General features: G+C 37.3%; 1 non-coding gene and 1 pseudogene across 1 annotated transcript; one reads left to right on the top strand and one right to left on the bottom strand.

The window, feature by feature from the left end:
* Nucleotides 1-1748: 1748 nt before the first annotated feature.
* On the top strand, nucleotides 1749-1815 carry LOC122150883. Its single transcript, XR_006163885.1, has one exon. It is a non-coding gene; the product is annotated as a small nucleolar RNA SNORD109A (small nucleolar RNA).
* Nucleotides 1816-4426: 2611 nt separating this feature from the next.
* LOC103204688 lies at nucleotides 4427-5009 on the bottom strand (annotated as a pseudogene).
* Between the last annotated feature and the right edge of the window lie 2464 nt (nucleotides 5010-7473).

The following is a 7473-nucleotide window of genomic DNA, read 5'->3' as shown; positions in this document are numbered from 1 at the left end:
CTTCTGGCAGTCCAACACCACAAGTCCAAACCATCAATTCTTCTGTGTGGTGGTGGGTGGTTGTGTGTACTGTTGAGTCAGGCCTGACTCATAGCGACCCCTCCCTGGGTTTCCAAGGCAGTATCACTACAGAAGTAGATTGCCCCATCTTCCTTCTGAGGAGTGACTGGTGAGTTTGAACTGCCAGCCTTCTGGTTAGCAGTCAAGTGCCTTAGGCACTACGCTACCAGAGCTCCCTACTCTTCTGCAGTCTTCCTTATTCATTGTCCAGCTCTACTATGCATATGAGGTGATTGAAATAACATGGCTTGGGTTAGGTGCACCTTAGTCTTCAAAGTGATATCTGTGCTCTTTAACAATTTAAAGAGGTCCCTTGCAGGAGATTTCCCTACTGCAACATATTCTCTCATTTCTGTTGTCTGAATACTGCTTCTGTGGGCATTGATTGTGGATCTAAGTAAAATGATCCCTGACAACTTGAATCTTTTCTTCATTTATTGTGATGTTGCTTATTGGTCCATTGGTGAGAGTTTTTGTTTTCCTTATGTTGAAATGTAATCCATACTGAATTCTGTAGTATTTGATCTTCCTCCATAAGTCTTCTAAGACTTTTCCACTTTCAGAAACAAGGTTATGTCATCTGAATATCGCAGGTTGTTCTTGAGTCTTTCTCCATTCCTGATGCTACATTCTTCTTCATCTAGTCCATCTTCTCAGCTTATTTGCTCAGCATATAGATTTTATAAGTATGTTGAAAGGAATGATAGGATATGAAAAACCAACATTTGGAAATAATAACACTTGTTTCAGTCAGGAATTATCAAAGGATGCTGAATGTTCTTGGACAAAATTGTGGAGAAACCAAGTACTTACATAGATTGCAATTATTTCCTCCACAAGAGAAACAGTTACTTCATAATAGAGAAGATTACTATTTTCATATTAAAGAATACAGGAGTAAACAACCAAAGAAATGAAATGACAGAAATGACAAAGGGTCAAGGAAATAATGTGTGTTGAAAGGAGGTACTTGGATGCCTTTATGATAAATAATTACAGTGGAACCAATTGTACTTTATTTTTCATTAATTATGCAAATGTTCTGTTCTGATTTATTTTCTTTGCGACAGGACAAAGGATAGAACTATTTACAATGCTTCAGGGAAGAGAGGTGAGCAGCTGGTTTTATACTTCTTTTACATGTATGTTGTGGCCAATAATATAAAAACTACCTGGTCTTTGAATTTGTTCTTTGAAAACCTCAAAGAAGAATATTTTTATAGTAGAATTTTCCTGAGTATACCCATATGGTTCAAGGAATTCCCCATTGCTTTTTCATTTCTCTAAAGTTTCTTTTTGAAATAATCTGATATTTTTTGAGTTATTGATATATTTTATCTTCTTTACATTTTTGGATGAAAATTTTCTTGTAGCAAAACTCAAATGTAGTAAAATATTGACTTCTTAATTATAAGTACATTTGGAATATAGATGTTTCTACTCATTTTCTACTGTGTTCATTCATTACTATTTTCTCTACCTCATTTACTGCTTGAAATTGAAGTCAATTAAAGTGTTTGTTTTTTTTTCCAACAGAAATTATCTATTCTATTAGAACAATCAAAAGCCACATGTCTTTCATGAAATATATATAACAGCTCCATTATTCAGATACTAAGAAAATATCTAGTGTTTGTCACAGTAAACAAGCCTGAATAGAATAAATCTGGCTATAGAAATGTTTATCTGGATCAATGATAAGCATAATTGTCTGAGGATGCTGAGGGACTCATTCCAGATGTCAATCTGAGGTCCAGATGAGCAGTCTTTTAATAGGACAAATAAGACTTTTAGAGCCTGGCTTTATGTGGGACCCCTTAGCAAAAACCTAAAAGCAGTATGAACATGTCTTTTCCAGAACAGGGTAGCAACATCCTAGGCTATAATGCAGCATGCACCTTTAGATATGCTTAGTGATGTGAGAATTGCTTTATTTTGCTCATTTTGAGCATAGGGTTGTATATAGGAAATATGTTCTTGAGTAAAGAATGAGAGAATAAGAAAAATTAAGAAGGAATCCCACAACTGTAATGTTATTAAACTCTTATTAGTGTTGGGCTAAAAGAAGGGGAAACTGCTTGCCTATCTTAAATGACAGTGGAACTAACTTTAGTGGTTTGTCATTTTACTACATTTTACTGAGACTACTTCTTTTTCTTTCTATCATGTTTTGCTGAGCTAGAAGGACTGGAATGAGGTCTCATCAAAAATAGGGTGAGTGGCTTTAAATCTATGCACCATATGCTCTGTGAAAGGTCCAGAGGGTTTGAGCTCATCTTTTGAGAGAGTCTTATGGGAGAATATTTTCATAATATGCCTTTTTCTTTGGTTATACCTCCATATGCATTTATTAATCATTACCTTTATTTCCTTTTATCTGATTTTCTTTTTCTGTAGTTTAAAATTATTTATTTGATAAATTTCTGTGTTTTACGTTTCAACATTTCAAAAGCACATAGTGTGCTTTTGAAAATAACATTTATGGTCCATAAAAATGTAGATTCAGATGATTTGAAATGAACATAATTTAAGCACATACAAACATCATTTAATCTTGCAAAATATATTAATTTTGTTGGGAGCATTTGCACTATAAAATGGTCTTCAATTTGCCAAAGGATTCAACACTAAGTTATTTTTTAAATTGTAATTATTTTTTTCTTCTCCAGTCTTAAAAGGGGTTAAGACCATGCTGTACTCACACATGGCTGGTTCTGGGGCAACCATTTGGATAAAAGAAGACATGGAGAAGAGTGAATTCTAGAAAATAAATGCGGGGCAGACAATCAATAGGTGTGCCTTATGGAGACTTCAGAACAAAATCAAATATAAAGTCACTAAAATACAAGGCTCTGTCATATTTGCAATCACTTCTTAATTAACTTTTTCTTAAGCAAACTCATTCACACTGGAAAACATTATAATGGTAAATACTTGGTTAAGAATCTTTCCAAGGACTTGGAAGAGTCCCTATAATTATTTTTCTGAAACAATGGAATTATCTTATGGAGAAATCATCCAGTGCAGGAAAAGAAGGAATTAAAAAATACCCTTAAGTATCTAGCTTAGATTAATATATGTGCCAAAGCAAAGCAAGTTTTTGTTCTCCCCCGCCCCCCCCCTTTTTTTTTAGGCCAGGAGAAAGCAGTGGCAGCATGCTGTACTTTTCAGCCAAAGAACTACTGCTATTCCTAGGAAGATGAAAGGTAGTACAGCTGGTCTCTATCCTTATAGAGGCAAGCTTGCTGTCTGATCCTACCTCTTTCCTTCCTAGATGTCTAGCTGGCTGGATGGACATTTCAGTTATTTGCATGGCTAAGTAAAGCACTTCAACTTGTATTGCTAATGTTCTTTAAGAGTTCTTGTTAAAAGGCAAAATGATTAATGCAAAAAATTTGAACTTAAAATGCAGTTCTAATTTTCTATTTTTGATTGTTAGAAACAAAATAAAACCTACAAACGCACTGTCCCAGGGTTTTTCCAAACCAATCAAGAGTTGTTTGGCAATGTTAGAGTAATATGACCAACATGCTAACATACTTTATAAGAACCCTAATTAAAGAGTTAGAATGAAATAGGAAAGCAACTCAAAATGTATAACTCATTTGAAAGAAATGAAAATGTTAAGGCTAGTCTTTAAAAACTCTATTTAGTAAATAGAAAATATGAGCAAAAATGCCATAAATGAAGTTATGTGGCATTTTTTTTACAGTCACACAAGGACATTCTCATGGGAAAAAAAAAATTATAGAACATAAACAGAGCATTATGCAAAAAATGTGTGAAAGGTAATTTTAGTGTAAATTATGAGAACAAATTAACAGTCAACTGTAGTCTCACTTTGGTGGCAAAAAAACAAAAAATACACAGAAACAACACTATCTATTTAAGTATGCTGAACAAAGTGTTTATAGTCATGTAATCAAAATAAGTACCCATTCTCTGCTCTTTAATTTTTATGTACCACCTGTCAATTTTTTGGTGTTTATAATTACATAAACAACAACAAAACCCACAAACTTTCAGTTTGACAATTCTGTGCACAGAATTGAGTATAAGGAAACTAAAGTTTTGACCAAATATTTTAGAAAGATTCATATACCCCAGATTAACTACTTCTGTCAAAAAGCAGCTATTACAATACACACATCATCACATGCCATACAGAACTATAAAATTCAGTTGAAAGTGAAGAAAGCCTGGAATTCTGGAGAGGATTGTAAGCCCAGAAGTAGACTCATCTTAAATAAAGAACATTTCAGCCTTCTGGCATATTTAGAGTTTCTGGTGGGTAGTGACTCTTTAATGCATAGAGACCATTCCAGAAGGTGGCTACTGTCTGTGACCTGCAGTGCGTGTTCTGTGATCACACTTGATCCTGGAGGCAGGCCAGTCTCTGGGACAGTTCATCCTGCTCATCTGAGGCCACACTCATGCCCACGGAGCCCGTCTGGCCCTGTAGCAGCTCCATGTTGAGGTCAAAGCTGGCCTCCTCTGCCATCTTCTGAAGTAGTATATCTACTTGGTTCTGGGAGTGGTAAGTGTCATCTCCTGCTCATTGTGTCTTCCATTTGCTGCATTTGGACCTCTAGAGTCTCAAACTGGTGCTCAAATATTTCCATCAAGGTAGAGATCTCCAGATTCATGGTTTTCAATGTCACATCCATCGAGTTAAAAACACCCGCCAACGACTTGGTCACCTTGCCTTTTGTCACCGCCGTCTTGACACTGGCAGCCACTGCATGGACCCGAGCAGTCATTCTCAAGAAATTTACCCCCTGGTTCTTCTGTTGTATGGCATTTTCAGCGTGTTTCCTGGCACCTTCCATGTTACCCTTCTAAATGGCCTTTTTAATCTTGGCCTTTTCCTCATTACATTTCTTGGCACTTCTGCTGGGTTCTTTGGCAGTGAACTTGAGGTTGAACAGGTGTTTCTCCATGTTGGACATTGTCAGGCAATTACTTGGGGTCTACGGCCTGGGTTGAGATCAGCCCAACAAAGAAGGAGGAGGAAGGTCCTCTCCTGGTCCCTGTTCCTTTGTTCCCTTTATCTGATTTTTGTATAGAAGGACAAATTAGAACTTTGGAGAAGTTATTTTTGTTTGTTTTTAAACAATTTGTATTGTAATAAATTATCTTTTTTGTGAAATTCAGTTATGCCATAATATCAAAAACCAAACGCACTGCCGTCAAGTTGGATCTAACTCATACCGACCCCTCCTTGGATTTCCGAGGTGGTATCTCTACAGAAGTAGATTGTCCAATCTTTCTTCCCAGGACTGGTTGCCAACCTTCTGGTTAGCAGTCAAATGCCTTAGGCACTATGCTACCAGAGCTCCTATAATATTTTTCTTAAATTTTATTTTGTTGTTGATAATATATATAGGGAAACACAACAACTGTTTCTACGTGCAAAATTCAGTGACTTTGATTACATTCTTCAAGTTTTATACCATTATCACCTTCCATTTCTGAATTATTCCTCTACATGAACATCAATTCACTGCCCCCTAAGTTTCCTATCTAATCTATCAAGTTGTTGTCAATTTGATCACATATAGATAGTTCTTGAAAGAGCACGATACTATACATTATCAGCCGGTTAAATGGGTTCCATCTCACTTGCAGTCATCTGGGGAATTCCATATTTGGCAATAATCTCTTCCTATAATCTTTTTGTCTGTGGCATTCTCAGTCCTGCAAGGAAGGGGCTTTACAATCTGTGTATACTGTCATTTTCTGAACCTGTTCCATCTTTAATACCTGTATCATGGTAATCAGCTCAGCCTCTGTGCTGTTGTTCTGTGGAGGAGTGCCTGTGCTTCCAAGGTGTTGGTAAGAATGACAGTTTTATAGCCCACATTCCATTGTGTGCTCTCCATAAAGCTATTTCCGTCTATGAAACAAGGAAGATCTGATTCATGTAGTGACTGGTCAGAGATATCTGATGTAATGGCATACACCTGGTTGAGGGTCCTGACACAATCATGATTAATGGGGTTTGCCTGGGACACAGTGGGCACTAGGATAGCCAAGATTATGCTAGTTGCTGGCTATATTTGCATACTTGGGTTGTCCACTAACAAGGCCTGACTTTAAGTAATTCTTGCTTGGACAGCCAATGGGTGGCTCTTTGGTGTAGGACTGTCAAGACTGAATGAGCAGTATAAACCAAGATGGTCTGTTCTAAGTTTACTTTGTCAGCACAGCTTTTAGCATCTTCATTACTGCTGCCACTACCTCCAAGCAGGCAGGCCAGCCCTGTATCACCAGATCTAAAGTTTTAGAAAAGTGTGCCATTTGTCTTCAAGTTCCTGGAACTGGGTAAGAACTCTGCCTGCTATTGTCTGATGGTCATGTACAAACAAATCATAAGATGTATGCAAATTGAGCATTCCTAAGGCTGGGACCTCCAGTAAGACCTTGTTTAATTTATCAAAGGCTTATTGTTTTAATTTTCCACACAATACAGGGTCACTCTCTTTTTCCTTCCAGGAAGTAATATAAGTGTTTTTTCATGAATCCAAAATTAGGTATCCAAGTGGCTTACTTTCTCTCTGTTTACAATTCTCTTGGTCCCCTTTTGAAGACAAACTGCAAACATGTCACTTTCTTTTGGATTATCTGGGCTTTGGTCTTAGAGACTCACTAGCACTCTGCTAAATGTCCAGTACCCACTGTCATGCTCCCTTCAGTTTTCTCTAATTTCTTCTTAATGTCAGGAGCTTTTTGTCCAATAAACATATCATTATCTGGTCTTTCAGGATCCAAATCTGTCTACTGTCCAAAGGCTTTAAAAATTCTCTCTAGAAAGGCAGAGGGATCCTCATCCTTCTTTTGCCTAATCTCATATGTATTTTTCAAACTTTTAAGTTTGGGAACTCCATCTCTAATTCCTGTTATAGTCTCTGTAATTTAAAAGCTTTGCACAATCTTCCTTATCATTTGGTTGGCATGTCATCACCCAAAGTACCTGCCACTAGCTATGGTTGGGCATCTCTTTGCTTCTGTGCTTCCTCTCACACACAGCTCATTACCAATCTCCATTCCTTACAAGTTAACAAAGTAGTCAGGAGTGACTGACTGTAAGCCCACATTGGGTCAGAGAAATTAAAAATAGAAACCAGCAGCTCATACATTTTGCTTGGATATTCCTGGTACTCTAGAGTATAATTCTTCTAGTTGTATAAGTCCACTGGGCTAAAAAGGCATTTGTACTCTAACGATCTCTCCCCTTGCAGGGGTCTTTCAAAGAGGGTATTGGCCCTTAGCCATATCCCCATGGCCTGGCCCCATCTCCAGGCGATTCTTATTTGAATCATGTCCCTGATATGGTGTCCCTGCCAGATGTGGGAAGGAGAAATTAGGAACCCTCTTGCAGGTTCACCTCTCCCACGTAGCTCCCACTTAAAT

This window comes from Orycteropus afer, unplaced genomic scaffold, assembly GCF_000298275.1.
Source record: "Orycteropus afer afer isolate SDZICR_OR568_19922 unplaced genomic scaffold, OryAfe1.0 scaffold00256, whole genome shotgun sequence".
Lineage (NCBI taxonomy): Eukaryota > Metazoa > Chordata > Mammalia > Tubulidentata > Orycteropodidae > Orycteropus > Orycteropus afer.
Note: the sequence above shows the minus strand (reverse complement) of the source record. Positions and strands in the feature narration are given on the sequence as shown.